General features: G+C 37.8%; 1 non-coding gene across 1 annotated transcript; it reads left to right on the top strand.

Moving 5' to 3' along the window:
• Nucleotides 1-455: 455 nt before the first annotated feature.
• On the top strand, nt 456-527 carry TRNAG-UCC. Its single transcript has one exon. It is a non-coding gene; the product is annotated as a tRNA-Gly (tRNA).
• The last annotated feature ends 13,256 nt before the right edge of the window (nt 528-13,783 follow it).

The raw sequence follows: 13,783 nt of genomic DNA, 5'->3' as shown, positions 1-13,783 counted from the left end.
ACTCCCACAGTCACATCTGCATACAAAGGTAAATTCCTGCAGGGAGGGTCTTCCCATTTAAAAGAACACTGGTGGTGATCCAACGAATTTCTTGAACCTATCTGTAATCAAGCGAATGTCACTATTAATTGCTTACATTTTGAATATAAAATTTTTCTTTAAATTATGATATCAATCAATTCATTCATATTTCAAGTTTTAGATGATGGATTATGAAATTTGAATCATGACAGTACTGTAAATCTCAACTCATAATAGTTAATCAGTCGCATTTAATATCCTTTGGAGTTGCTATGTTCCCCGACCAACAGAATCCGATCACACATACATGTATATATATATATATATATATATATATCCTTTGTCACCCGACAAAGGAAATTATAATTGGTATGGTGTCGAAAATCTGTCTATCTGACGGTCAATTGGATCAGGCTCGCCCTAACCATTAACCCGTCTCTGTGGTCTAGTGGTTAAGGCACCGGCGTTCCAAGCTGGGGGCCCGGGTTCGATTCCCGGCAGAGACATTTTTTCGGCATCACCAATTTTTCCAAAAGGGTAGATAGCTCTGGGGAACCTTGATTGAAGCTACGCCTACCATTGTTCTCTTCATCCATTTCTTTACACAATATATATATATATATATATATATATATATATATATATATATATATACACACACACTCTAAAAACACTGAGTAAAATTTTACCCAATATTGAGTAAAAAGGGAACATGCATGTTTGCTAGGTATTTTTTAACCCTATATATTTCAACGCAACATTGCGTAAAATCTTTTTACCCAACAACATGCATGTTCCCCATTTACCCAATATTGTGTTAACCTTTTTTAGAGTGTATATATATATATATATATATATATATATATATATATATATATATATATATATATATATATATACACTTGGTGAATGCTATCCTTGTAATTAAGAGTGCTCGATGTCTGTGATGAGGCAGAGCATGAAATAAAATAAATAAAGTTACACAGATAACGTGTGGTTCATCAGTACTTTATTGATTTGCTACTCGGAGTTTCACGCCGATGCGACCTTCAGGCAACAATAAAGGCTAGTGGCAATACCATTTGAATATTAACAATTCTATGAAAAAGAAAGAGAGAGGGGGAGAGAACAGAGGAAGAGAGAGAGTGCGGGGGGGGGGGCATGAAGCGACAATGCACCAGTAAGACCGTGAAACTGGGGTTGGCAAAAAGATGCAAAGCGATTACGAAAATTCTTTCTTGAAGTTGCACAAGTAGAACTTATTCTGATGACGGCATTTAGAAATGAGTTCCGGTCTCTTATTTAAGAGTGATTGCTTGTCAGCGTTCATTATGAGCAGCTTCTCAGATAAGCACAGGTCACACCTCTTAGACTCGTTGGTGTAAGGATGCGCACGTCGGGCAATCGACCACTTGATGGTGTAGGGTGTATCATGCCGTTTTAGATCCCAGATGAATTTTGATAGCTCCGTGCTGTGTTGATACCTCTCATGTCGGAAGGATAGGAGATGGCTGCTGTACCTCAACTTGAAGGGGGGCTCCGTAAGGCCGATGTAGACCATCGTTTTGCTTGGGCTAGTAACTTCGGCGTTGTAGATGATGTTAGTAGCCAAGCAGTTCCCTTGAAGGGGGCAGAGGTTCTTGTTTTGATGCTACTGGTTTTCTTGCCTTCTTCCATGTATAGCTTGTTATGGGCCTTGATGATGCTGGCAACGTTCGGCATGCAGCTGTAACTGACCTTGAGGGTATTCCTGTTGAATATGCGATTCACATATATATATATATATATGTATATATATATATATATATATATATATATATATATATATATATATATATATAATCATAAAAGGTATAGTAAATGCCGTAGAAATAAAATCATAGATTTTAAAAGGAGCATAGCTCTAAAAAATGAAAGGTAAAGTCACACTCTTCGTCAGTGCCCATGATGTGACAAAAAAGAGAATTCAAAATCCGTTTCTGAAACAGTCGTGAAAAACACGTCTGTTCATGGGCATACGGATTGTGAAACTCACCTTTCAAAGAAATCAATGCGCTGAAGATGGAGGAAGCGCACTGTAAAAGACGCATCTAAAGACGCGTTGCCATGACTGCAAGATGACAATGGCGAATCTCCGGCTCCAAAACAGGAAAATCTGAAAAGGGCCTCACCGCCAACAGTCGAAGTTTAGCAGTAAAAAGTACCTGAGTAAAATAGAAATAGTCTGCTTCGGCATATGGAATAAAATAATCATAAAAGGTATAGTAAATGCCGTAGAAATAAAATCATAGATTTTAAAAGGAGCATAGCTCTAAAAAATGAAAGGTAAAGTCACACTCTTCGTCACACAGTAGATATATATATATATATATGTATAATGTGTGTTTTTCTTTAGCAAAATGAAGTGAAAAGAGTCTGCTGAAAATGAAATGTCTTGTGTGTTCTCCATTATGCTTGTCAAATTGTCCAATTAAAAAAAAAATCAGAACTGAACCCATATATTTATAAACCATCTAATGTCTCATTTTGCCCATCAATTAGACCGTTTTCCATGTTTTAAAAGCCAGGCTGTGGTTTTCTAAAGTTCCACAACAAATAAGTCACTGCATGTCCTTTTAATAACAAATTTTGATAATTGTACTTCATTAACTGATTACATGTGCATCTCCATAATAAATCTTTTCCAATGCAGTACTGCACCTGTCCTATCAAGGATTGCCGCTTCATCCAACTTAGAGGCATCCAGCTTCCCCCTGCTTGATATACACCTTCGGGGTGTTGAATGATCAATGTCAGTTATCATCGAGCTGGTTTCCATTGGATGGCTTGATTGATAGGGCAGCCTCATATTATAAAATTGTTGAAATCAAATCAATTTAGCACAAGTATTCTGCGGAGGCAGTTCGTATCGAAGTCATCGTGTGCGTGTTCTTGAGATATGTCCGATTCTCATGTCACAGATCATAAAGAAAACCTAAACTTTTGTCTTGAGAGAGAATCTGCTGTCTGACCAAATCTTGGTTCAGGTGTTAAAATGTTCGGAGTGCACCTTTCAATACCGCAATGAGTTGTGTAATGTCTCCCTTGGCAATTTATCGAACTTCTAATACACACACATCTTCATAAGATAGATTATTTCTAATTAATAACAAAGATACCTTCCAGAGGATGGTGCGTTCCTGACATATTTGGTGTTCCTGTAGGTTACTATTAATCCAATTCTTTTGATCGGCATTAAACCCAACAGCATCCAATAGCTTATCCAGCTCAGATAGGCTGCATGCAAGTCTGAGATATCACCATCAAAGTCTAGGTCGAGAATTTCTTCGATTGTGTGCCAGGAGATCTCTCTCTATGAAGAAATCAGTTGCCTAAGTAATGTTTGACTTGTCAACCAGTTTCGATACCACTGAACATGTCATTCTTTAATTCTTGGGAGACTGACAGTCTGTTTTGGAATTGATGATTCTGAACTTCAATGGCTTTCCCTTTACTTTGCCAACAGAGGACAAGCTGTATTCACAACTGGCATGTAGTTTCCTGTAACTACCCTTTGCAATGACCTTGGGAGTCTGTCCTTGGTCCCTTGTTCTTCAAACTGTACATCACTCCTCTTGGCTCTATAATGTGGCAACATGGTCTTTTTGTACACTTCTATGTGTCTATGCTGATGACATCCAGCTGTATACCTCACTTTTGATCCAAAAGTTAAAGATACAGAGGTTCGTGCAGTTGCTGTTGTCGGTGCTGCCATTGACGATTCGATGTTGGATGAAGGTCAACTTCTTGGAGCTTAACGATTAAAAGCGAAGTATCTTGTTCTGTCATCTCCATATGCGTAATTTGGGACCTTTCGCAATCCTCACGGACGCTAATATTAGGGTCCCCTAACACAAAAGTTAACGCTTAATCATACACTTGATTTTTAAGATTGATTGTACATTATAGTCAATAGAATCAAACGTAGAAAACTGCTCTACAATCAAAGCTAAGCTTTGTGTTACAGGGGGGTTACAGGCCCTAATGATCTGCTTTTCGTGTGCAAAATCCTTTCCCGCGACACCCGCACCATACATAAATGTATATTACGACTGATGGCTGGAGATATTCGAAACGCAGGACCTAAAATAGATTATGACATGAATTGAATTGAATGTATTTATTGTCCTGTGTAGGAAATTCATTTCACATCGGGTTTACAGAAATTACAAATGCATATGCACATATACAGAATGAAATATACTTACAATACCGTGGGATTAAATACACAAAACAAAATGCCGTATACGTTATTTCAAATATAATAGAAAAGTACAATTGCAGATATATGAATTGATTAATTATTCAAATACTAATTGGTTTGTGATTCCATCTGACAACTGTACTATTAAACACATGTTGAGAATTTGGGACAAAAGACTGCCTAAAACGTACTTTGTTAGTAAGGGAGACACAGAGGCGAACACCGGACCTATTGAAGTTGTAATAGCAATGTAGAGGGTGAGATGTATCTTTTACGATGGCCTGAACTTTAGCTAGTAATCTTTCGTTGTAGAGAGTTTCAATTGGGGGTAATTCCAGACCGAGTATTTTCTGGGCAATTTTCCGTGGACGTTCAAGCTTCTCTTTGTTCGATTTAGTAAGGTTGCTATAGAAGCAAATTACATCGAACATTACAATTGACTGGATGATAGACTTGTAAAACAGGGACAAAATCGACCTATCCATATGGAGCTTTTTGAGTTGGCGAATGAAAAACAGTCTATGATTTGCCTTCTTTTGAATTGAAATTGTGTTTTCAGTCCAGTCAAGTGTATTCGTGATTGTGGTACCAAGTTACTTGTATTCCTTGACCTGGTCAATGGGCTTTCCATGTATTTCGAGTGGCATGTGCTCAGTAACATTTCTTCTAAAGTCAATGATTATTTCTTTTGTTTTTCCTACATTTAAAAGCAAATGATGAGTGCCACACCAATTGACGAAATGTGATACTTCTGAGAAGTAGCGGTTTGCGTCCACGGAAAGGAACCCAGATATTACGGTATCATCAGCGTACTTAATAATCAAGCATTCATTGTTTGTGCTAACACAGTCGCTTGTATATATTGAGAACAGAGCAGGGGAAAGAACACACCCTTGGGGTACCCCTACATTAACTGAACTAACACCTGATTTAATCTGTCCAACTTTAACCATTTGTGGTCGGTTCAGCAAAGAGTCAAGAAGTAGAATTGATAATTGTGGATAAACATTATTTTCATCTAGTTTCTGAATTAGCAGATGTGGAACCAAAGTGTTAAATGCACTTGAAAAATCGATAAATGCCGATCTCACATACGTTTTAGACTTATCTAAATGAGACAATGTTTTGTGTAAGTGCAGTAAAACTGCATCTTCTACTCCCCTGTTTGATCTATAAGCAAACTGTAATGGATCTAAGTGGGCCTCTGTTTGTTTCAAGAGATATTTTAACATCAGTTTCTCGAAACATTTCATTATACTGCATGTTAACGCAATCGGTCGATAATCATTCATATCAACCGGGTTCTTGACTTTTGGAATAGGAACTATGCATGGATGATGTTTTCCAAAGTTCCGGATTAACACCACAGTCTGTGTAAGTGCAGTAAAACTGCATCTTCTACTCCCCTGTTTGATCTATAAGCAAACTGTAATGGATCTAAGTGGGCCTCTGTTTGTTTCAACAGATATTTTAACATCAGTTTCTCGAAACATTTCATTATACTGCATGTTAACGCAATCGGTCGATAATCATTCATATCAACCGGGTTCTTGACTTTTGGAATAGGAACTATATGGATGATGTTTTCCAAAGTTCCGGAATAACACCACAGTCGAGTGCGATTTGAAACAGTTGTCTGAAAATACCAGCGAGCTGGTCTTTACATGTTTTCAAAACTTTATTCGGGATACAATCTGGACCGGGTGACTTGTTGACCTTTACATGACCTAACAACACTCTTACGTCATGTTCTGTCAAAACAATTCTATTGTTATCGTATTCATCCATCTTTTTTCCTTTTAATTTCCGAGCTAGTTCGTTGTTCTCAGATGAAAAATCTTCCCTATCGAATCTGCAATAGAATTCATTTAGATTATCTACAAAAGATTGACACACAGTTGACTGGGGTACCCCTTGTTTTGTTTTGTAGTTAGTTACATTTTGTAGGGTTTTCCATGCAGTTTTCGGGTCATTATCCTTGAAACTTCTTTCAATCTTTTCTTTATACAAACTTTTACGCGACTGGACCTTTTCTTTGATTTGTTTTTGGATATTTTTTACTTCAACCCGATTACCGGAGCATAATGCTTCATTCTTAAAGTTCATTAAGTCTCTCAGTTCTTTTGATACCCAAGGTTTATTGTTTGGGTAGATTTTCGATGACTTGCAGGGAACGTTTGTGTCAACACAAAAGCGTATATAATCGGTGACGGCATCTACTGCTTCATGAAGCGTATCCGATGAGTCCAGTAGGGCGTTCCAATTCGTGCAGTCAAAACAAGCTTGGAGTTTCTCGGTCACGTGATCAGACCAGACATAGCGTTGCTTGGTTGCAACTGACGCTCTTTTCAGTTTCTGCTTGTATACCGGTATGAGTTGGATGTTCGTATGATCGGAGCTGCCAATCTGATGACATGCCTTGCTTGTATATGCGTTGCGGATATTACCATAACAAAGGTCTAAAGTGGCATCATTTCTCGTCGGAATGTTAATATACTGCTCAAAATTGGGAAGAACAATGTTCAATCGGCATTGATTGAAATCCCCATTAATCAGAATCGGCGCTTCGGGTGATTGTGTCTGGAGTTCGTGAACTTTTTCAGCTATGGTCTCACTAGCGATCGTGACGTCAGCTCGGGGGTGAATGTAGACGGTGATGATGAAGACCTGTGGGAATTCTCTTGGGAGGTAAAAGGGTCTTAGTCCAACTGCAAGAAGTTCAATGTCGGGTGAACAAATCTGACTTTTCACTGTCCAATTATTACACCATCTCTGACTGATGTATAAACAAATCCCGCCTCCCCTCGTCTTTCCTGAATCAATTGTCCTATCGGCCCTAACCATAGCAAAGTTAGGTAGATCTAAAGCACTATCAGGGATATTGTCGTTAAGCCAAGTTTCTGTATATGCCATCAAACATGATTCTCTATATTCATGCATATATTTACATAAAGTACTAAGTTCATCCATTTTGTTCGTCAATGACCGAACATTACCAATAATCATAGTAGGTAATGGGGGTTTATTACCCCTTTTCCTTACTTTCTCTCGGACTCCTCCTCTCTTGCCTCTTTTACGTGGTTTAATCTCCCTTGGAAAGCGTTCACATCCATAAGGCGGAGGCGTTGCCAGCGGAAGCCAAAAATTTAAGGAGGGGACAACCCAAGAAAAAAATTTGACAAGCAAAAAAAAAAAAAAAAAAAAGTTTCTCAACCTAAAAATTTTAGGGGGAAGCGTAGGAAAATAAATTGAGAAGCAAAAAAAAAAAAAAGGTCATCAACTACAAATTTAGGGGGGACCGTCCCCCCTCCTCAAATTTAGGGGGGACACGTCCCCCCGTCCCCCCCCCCGCTTCCGCCGCCTATGGGCGGAGGCGCCGCCAGCGATTCCCGTATCTCAAGCAATTCATTCCGTGTGTACACAAGACTATTAGGGTATGTCCAAGTATTTGAGTCAATTCCAAATCCATAATCAATCGAGAGCACCAAAAATACTAAACAAAGTAGTATGAAACTTCTGCTGGATAACCAACCTATCTTTCCAGAAGATAGAATGAGCAAATATCATACGGCAGAACAGAAAATATGATAAATTAGACACAAAAACACAGACAAAAATCCCCGATGTTGGTCGCCACAGAGCGGCGCCCTCTTATGGATAAGAAAGTGGTTTTTCAAACAAATCGAGTACATATTGAGTGAGGAAAAACTTACTGAATGAAGGCTTAGATATAGATCATTACAGTCCATTGAATCGATATTGCATTTAATGTGGATTATCGGTGGATCACTGGCAATTGATTTCATGGGTCAGATCAACCTCTCTAGCCGAAACCATTTCTGTACACAGCAAATGCAATACGTGAGCTTACGGGCTTCTTTTGTTCTATTTACTCCTACACAAACGATATGCCTCTAGCACACGATGTAATGGGCATTATGTTTTACTTTCCCCAGAAATGGGGGATTAGATTCAAATTCCGGGGGGACCACTTCAGTTGATGAGTGGATACCAGGCACGACCATGGGGTTTCGAAAAATACCCTAAACAATGGAAGCAATTCTTTTCCAGATTATGAAAATGCATCTCTTAACAAGTATTTGGCTTGTCAAGTATTGGATATATATCCTTTTTTTCATCATTTTAAACATCGTTTTGACACCCTTATAACGTTACATAGGCCTATACGTAACGTACTTGCCCACTCTGTCCCCTTTTACGCGTGGTCGCTCCTGGTATCCACTAATCAATGGAAGTGGGCCCCCCGGGCGGCCTCTCGAGCTCTAGGAGGAGTCAAATGTGGCTTTGGAAAGTCGTCCCCAATCAGATATATCGCTGTTACCATAGTAGCAACCAGAATTTTGCACACGAAACGCATATTGAATGTTTCCGTTGCAGATGCGAAACGAAACAAAAATTTCATGTCACACAATTTGCATTGCAAGACAGAGTTTTACGACCATGATGACGGGCCCAAAAAGTCTCTTCCAAAATCAACTTCCGTCGTAAATAAGCGTGCGCGTCCTCAAACGAAAAGATCGGGATTACTATGACTACAACTCCAAGTTTTAATAGGTGAGGAAGCTATATATCTCCAGTATGCAAGGCTAGATATCTTGGCGTAGTCATTATTGGAACAATGAGCATGAGGAAACTCACATCACATGTCTGCCAATCTGCATATTACCAGCTTCTCAGAATTGCTGAGATCAGACACTGTCTTACATGAGGTGGTGCGGAAAATATCATCCATGACCAGATAGCCTCTAGACTGGACTTCTGCAAACTGTCTCCATGCTGGTTTACCTTCATCCGGCATCCCTAGCACCTTTCAACCATAGGACGCAGTGTGAAAATTTGTTCTGCATTGGGCATTGACTGGGCTGGAAACCTTCTTGTTTTGCCCATGTTTTTACCACGGAGCTAATCTGTGTTTAGCCCCCTATTTTCATCATTTCCTCTTCTGTATTCAGTATCGTTCGGCAAAGAATCTTCAATGGCAACGATTGGATAGAAGCTGTGGTTTTCAGTTATTACTTTGATGGTTGACTCAGGGGAAATAAATAAATCGGTAATGATAAAAAATTGAGTAAGTGATCCGGTAATACAGACCCTTTGCCTTTATTACAAATTGTTCTTTTGTTAACTGTCATGATTGCCGTTCTGATGGAGCCGAATCAAATATGTAATTTTGCTACAAAGATGTTAACAATGTACTGATACTTATATCCGATTGCTAAACTACACTGCATAAATCATACGTTTGATTGATTATTGGGTCTGTTATCTACATGTAATTATAAAGGATATATAACACATTTTGATATAAATATTTCAAGGAATCTAATTCCAGCATGGTTACAGGTTTTCTAACTTCTAAACCCTTCTTTTCTGACGGGTTCATCGAATTTGGTAATTGTCATGATTATAGGATCAGCATCAATGTGTTTTATATTGGGCATGTATAATATACCTTGCAAGTATATTACGTTCTTTATACAGGTGTGGGTGTGGGAGCATGTGTGTGTATTTGTTCCTGAGTAGAATTAACAGTTGTAGCAGAAGAAGTTTATCAAATGATTCAATGATTGATGCTTAATATTTGTCTGCCATTGATTTCATTTTTTTTTTTAATCTCACATCAAACATATACAAAGAAAAGGGCAAAAAAATCAAGAACATGAATAAATATCAAAAATGCATATAAAAATTGACTTAAATATTATATTTAGGGGGCCAAACATTTATCGTAATGATACAAATGCTATTTATACCCAGAATAATATTTTTTAGGTGTAATTATCAAATTATAGCACATTTTTGCTAAATATGCATAAATTTGCATAATTAATTAGCAGCAAACAGAAATAACAAATTTTCCTGAATGGTTCTTGTTATGTATGCAGGATTTTGCAGTATCCATATCGGTGAAAGCGAATATGATAAAATAATATTGTAGAAATAAGATTATAAATAGTCAATTTGGCAGCCATTTTGTTTATGGAAATAAGGTGGTTAAAGCATAAAAAATTGGCTTGGGAACCGGTCTTATCAGATTCAACACATTCAAATTAGGTGAAATTGACAGGTTCCCAACTTTTACCCCAGAATGCTTCTTGAACTCAAATTTTCCCAAAATTGGCATTGTCTATGAATGGAAAGAGGAAGAAAACCCTGAGGAGACAGAACAGAAGCAGGAATATAAGAATATGATATGTAGATGTATATTTTAACGATATATTACATTTATTTTAATCATAAAAACTAGAACCTTGCATTTGGCATTCATTACCTTTATTCAGTTTATTTATACGAATTTATAACAATGTTTTATCATTCAAGAAGAATATGAAGGATTTATTGCACGCAGTCTACTAAAAATGATATTTTTTTCCGAATACTTTTTTATAACAGAGGACAATGATGATATTTTTAAAAGTTTTATTCAAGATGCCAATGTCTATATCTTAACATGCTATTGGGGGAATTATTTTAGGTTTTGTTCTATATTTTTTTCATGAACGCTTATTTGGAGCCATGTTTTAGTTCAAACGCATTACTTACCTATGATGTTATTTAAGGGACTCTGCGCTTCAAACACATTTTGTTTGTCATATTTGTGTTTAGTTTCTACTATGTATCATTATCAACGTATTAGTCTGTTACGCATGGTGAAAAACATAAGAAACATAAGAACAAAACCTAATGATATTATGAAATACTGATTTTCTCTCTCTTGGTTACGCTTTCATGAAAACAGTGATGCACACTTTTATTATTCACAGTGTAATGTCACGGGACCTTTGATAACAACCAATACCCAACATTTTTTGTATAGATTATAGAGGTCTAATAATTCCCTCTAGAATATCCTATATTATATATATATAAACTATATATATAGTTTTTCCACGTCCATTAAAATGGAGGAAAATATGAGAGAATAATAAAGGGATTGTCATTTTTTTTCAAGTAATCTGCTTATGATGACAATCCTCCTGCAAATTGTAAATATCATATAATTATTTTCGTCTGGAATTATCTTTTTAGTACTCTTTATTTATAATTCATGCCAAAAATGCTAACATATTATGTTTATTATGTTATCAAAAATGTATTATACGAATGTTATGGATGCAGAAGAAAACATTAAATCAAATCAAATCAATAAAACACCAAAACGAATTTTGCGTAAATGATAATACCCAACAATCGCAAAAAGATTGAGCGCCCTTTCAGGCGCTCTCTTTTTGGCTCTCTGAATTTTTCATTGTTTATCTATGTTATTGGCAATTTTTGGTTAATTTGTGGTTACCAGTGTGTTAATCCAACTACCTGGAGTTTTGTAGCCATTTTTTGGATGGATCCTTGTTGCTGTTTTCTTTCTATAAGTGTAAGACAAATTTCATCAAGTTTGTAATGGAGTGAGCATCAACCTGCTACAGTCAGCCATCATAGAAGCCTCTACTGTGACTCCCTATTCTTCATGATCAGCCAGCCTTTGAACTTGTTCCATTGAGTGTTTGTGCTTATTTTCTATGGAACAATGGAGTTACTTAATCTTCTATCTATTCATCTTATTGTACTAGTATGCAGCCACTCTCTACCAAACTTTCAACTGTCATGTATTACACACACATGTATGTACAAGGATACCAATGTATATTCAAGTCACCCCAAAGTGTTGAGGAAGTTCTCTGGACTCCCTATCCCGTACTATGCCAACACATCATCATCCTTTCAACTACAGCTAATGAAATGTGGTGACGTGTGTCCTAATCCTGGCCCAGTAGAACATGATGGATCTGGTGTTAAGATCAGAATTACTGGCACGTCTGACATACCTTCTGCTATGCATAGATATGATCCTCTATATATGAAGTCTATTAATCAGTCATCATGGATTTTGACACATGCACAGCCTCCAATGAATGTCAGAAACCTTATACTGGATCTTGGAATCTCGCAACATGATACAGGAAGATCGGTGAAACGGAAGAAGAGAACTCGTCGTAAAAGACGGGGAGGAAAGCCTCGTCAGAATCCATCCTTGACCATGCTTGGATCTGTTGAAGTTGCAGAGCCAAAGGACACTTACATTCCCGTGGTCATTAGTTCTAGGACATCAAGAGCATCTGCCTTCAAAAGCAAACATCCACCACAGCATCTCAGGCAAATCCCACAAACCACTAGTCTCCAGGAAAATGAAAATTCTCCAACAAAGATTGGACTTTGGAATGCTAGATCTTTGATGAACAAAGAGACTGAAGTTTGTGACTTTATCATCTCGGAACGCCTTGACGTCTTGGTTGTCACAGAATCGTGGCTCAGAGGGGATGGAAGAGACTCTCCCACAATAGCAGGCATACAGAATACACTTCAGGATTTCAAGCTATTAAAACTACCCAGAAAAGGAAAGAGGGGTGGTGGTCTCTGTGTAATTTTGCGAAATTCTTTTTCTACTAAAAAGCAGCCACATGTGTTTGACACATTTGAATGCCTTGAGGTGACTGTAAGCTCTAGAAAGACGAGTAGCCAGAGAAGTCTCTCTTTGTTTGTAATCTATAGACCACCATCGTGCTTGCGTGGCCAGTCATTTGGACATTTTCTGATCGAGTTCTCAGAATTTCTTGAATCGGCCAACTTGCTTCTGAATCAAGTGGTTATCTTGGGTGATTTCAATATTCATGTTGACAGTGACACAAATGCAGATGCAAAGAATTTTAAAGATCTACTCGAGTCAGCGGGATTGAGTCAGCGTATATCCAAACCAACTCATATTAAAGGACACACTCTTGATTTGGTAATTATGAGGGATAATGATCACTCAATAAGGGACATTGTGGTTACCCAGACTTTGCCATCAGATCATTCTGCAATAATCTTTTCACTCCCCTTCGTGAGAACATCGCCAACATCTAATGTCATTCATGCCCGTATGTTACGTGAACTTGACATTGATCAATTGAAGTTAGATATCATCCAGTCCTTCGAAGCAGTTACAAACTTAGAGGAAATGGAAATTGACCAGAAGGTACATGTTTTCAATGACTCTCTAGCTTCTAATCTAGATCGCCACGCTCCAATCAAGAAAAGGAAAGTGAGATTGCGTCCCTATGCTCCTTGGTACAACGACTCAATCCGCAATGCCAAACAAGACCTTCGTGCAAGGGAAAGGAGATGGAGAAAGACCAAGCGTTCATCTACAACAGTTGTATCTGACGACATGAAGGAAGCAACGAGAAAATATTACCAACTTGTCAATAACTTTAAGAGTCAGCATCTTCAAGAACTTATATCCACTAGCAACAGCAAACAACTGTTTCATGTGATTGACAAGATGACTGCTGAAAAGCCTGATAAATCATTGCCACCACATCAGTCAAGTGCTGAGATTGCCCAGAAGTTCTTAAAGTATTTTTACAGTAAAATTCAACATTTGAGATCTTCATTTTCTTCCTCTTCTATTGTTGTGGAGGGGGAAGCCTGTGATCATCGTCTTGAGAAGTTTGCACCAGT

This window comes from Lytechinus variegatus, chromosome 13 (assembly GCF_018143015.1).
Source record: "Lytechinus variegatus isolate NC3 chromosome 13, Lvar_3.0, whole genome shotgun sequence".
In the NCBI taxonomy this organism is placed as follows: domain Eukaryota; kingdom Metazoa; phylum Echinodermata; class Echinoidea; order Temnopleuroida; family Toxopneustidae; genus Lytechinus; species Lytechinus variegatus.
Note: the sequence above shows the minus strand (reverse complement) of the source record. Positions and strands in the feature narration are given on the sequence as shown.